Raw genomic sequence first — 2,491 nt, forward strand, 5'->3', positions numbered from 1 at the left:
CTCAGACCCTCGGTCCCCAGAGCCCTCCCCCATCCACCAACCGCAGGGGACATCAGCGTCAGCGTCCCGGAGTGCGCGGTCGGTATTTCCTGCCACCTCAGCCCAGCGTCATGATGGCACCTGTCTACCCGCCTGTCTCCCCAGTCATTGGACGCTGGAGCGGGACTTACACAGAAGAGGCGGTGGGCGTGGGAACAGGACAGCCCGGGAGGCAGCCTCAGCCGCCGCCACCCTGGGGGCCTTTCTTCCTCTCTCTGGGCCAGTTTCCGCGGCTGTGACGGGACGAGACCAGCCCAGCTCACGGGCCGCGCGGGGACCCGGGGGACCGCGCGGGGCTGCGCTGTCGTCCACAGCAACGCGGCAACGTGCGCGCAGCGCGCTTCTCATTGGGGCCTGTCCGGGGTCCGGTACGCGTGGCCCCCTGGGGACTCAGCCTTGCGGAGCCTGCAGGCTCAGCTGCACACCCCTGGGGTCCCTGCTGCCAGTGTCACCCGCCCCGCCCGCCCGCCCGCCCGCAGGAGCAGAGGGCTTGGAGGAGTGTGGCGGGGGGCGTGACTCAGGGCGCCAGTGTCCCCGGTAGCTGCCCCAAAGCACCACAGTCCTTGAGGCCAGAAACTCCAGGTCAGGATGTCGACAGGGGCGGACCCTTCTGGAGCTCAGAGGAGGCGTCTGTCCCAGGCCCCTCTCCAGCCCCCGGTGACAGCAGGCAACCCCTGGCGTCCCTGGCTTCTGCCTGCCTCCCACGCGGTGCCCAGTCTCTGTCCTCGTCTGGCGTTTCTCTCCGCATGGCTCTGCGCTGACCCCAGTGACCTCGTCCTAACGTGACTGACCACACCTGCAACAGCCGTTTCCCGACAAGGTCCCCTTCTGAACCCTGAGAGGACATGGATTCTGGGGACAGTGAGGACGGGGCAGGTGGTGGCCAACTCCGAGGCGGCGGCCTGGGCTCTGGAGCAGGCTGTCACGGTGGCCTCTCCTTTACTGTTAGCTTTAAATTTTAAAGTGTGGGAGGGGCACACGCCAGGGCAGGGTGGGGCGCTGGGCTCACCTGCGGGCCCAGGAAACACGCGCCTGGGGTTCCAGAATTCAGTGCCTTCTCTACGCACCCAGCTCTCCCCACGCCCCACCCTCGCGCGCAGCCCAGGCGTTGCCCACGTGATGCAGAAAGGGGACCCCCCCACAGCCCCCTCCCGCAGGGCTGTGCTGCTTGCAGGTGACGGGGCCGCCCCAGCCCGTCGAGCAGGTGCCGCCTGAGCCCTGCACTCCGCTCATGCCGGGCCTTAGCCCTCTGAACGCCACTCCTGGTGGAAGCTGTGGGAAGCCCGCATGGGGTCTGAACCAGTGGCGACCCGGCGAGTTCAGGTGCAGCAGAGAGAAGGCTGAGCCTGGAGGGAGGAAGGGAGGGACCTTCGACCTTCGACCTTCCCTTGGGGGTAGGATAGTATGGGAACCGGAAAGGCCTAGGGCATGCCGGGGACTGAGCAGCCCAGCCTGGCGGGGCCTGTAACCCCGCCCCACGCGGGCAGGTGGCGGCCGTGGTGACCCACCACTTAGAGTCCAGTGTCTAGGACAGCTGGCGTGGGAGGGCAAAGATGGATCTGGAGGGGAGGCTGGGCGCCCCACTCTGCCAGCGGCCGACCAAGGCCGGGAGCAGCCCTGAGAACCACAGTGATGGGAGGGCACAGGCATGGGGACAAATGCCTAGATGGGAGGTGACCAGGAGTGACCGGTCCACAGCCAGCAAGGGCGGTGAATGACTCAGCATCACTGTAAATTACTTCCCTGCATAAACATCCCAGGCACCCCGCCCCCCCCCACTCCCTCCAGGCACCCGCTGCCCTCTTTGGAACCGCCCCCCAGGCCTCTGTGCCCACCTGGCACCCGCAGCCCTGTCTGGTAAACGGGAGGTCCCGTGCATGTCTAAGACTGGCCTCTTGGCTGCTAAGGCCCTCTAGGGATTCCGAGTCCCCTTTCTCTTCCCGCTTGGGGGGTGACACCTCACAAATAAAGTTTCCAGATAGACATCGAGTCCCTACACGAGGAGAATTCCTGCTCTGTCTTTACAGCTCTTCCCGCGTCTGCTCTTTCTCAAGCTGCTCAGCTCAAAACGGTTCTGGCGGCAGAGGCCGCAGAGGCGTGGCCGGCCGGGTGGGCGTGGCCTGGCACGGCACCCCGATGGACCCGCACAGCGATGCCCAGCCCGCATCGGTGGCACACAGCCGAGGCCTGGCCTCCCGCCCCGAACTATTTCCTCTTGTGCCGAGCAAACTCATAAATGGCCTGAACTCAGTGTTCCACTAAAGCAGGGCCGCTTGTTACCGTGGCCACTCCGAGCCAAGAAGCCAGCGTGCTTTCCCCTCGGCCCTTAGACTCCGCTCCTAAATTCTCGGAGGCGCAGCCCACGGAAGCAGCCTGGCCTTGGGAAATGCCTGCGGGCGCTGGGGAGGGCGGCTCTGGACAGGGACAAGGACGCGGCTCAGGCAGGGTCACC

This window comes from Pteropus vampyrus, unplaced genomic scaffold (genome assembly GCF_000151845.1).
Source record: "Pteropus vampyrus isolate Shadow unplaced genomic scaffold, Pvam_2.0 Scaffold658, whole genome shotgun sequence".
NCBI classification, from domain to species: Eukaryota; Metazoa; Chordata; class Mammalia; order Chiroptera; family Pteropodidae; genus Pteropus; species Pteropus vampyrus.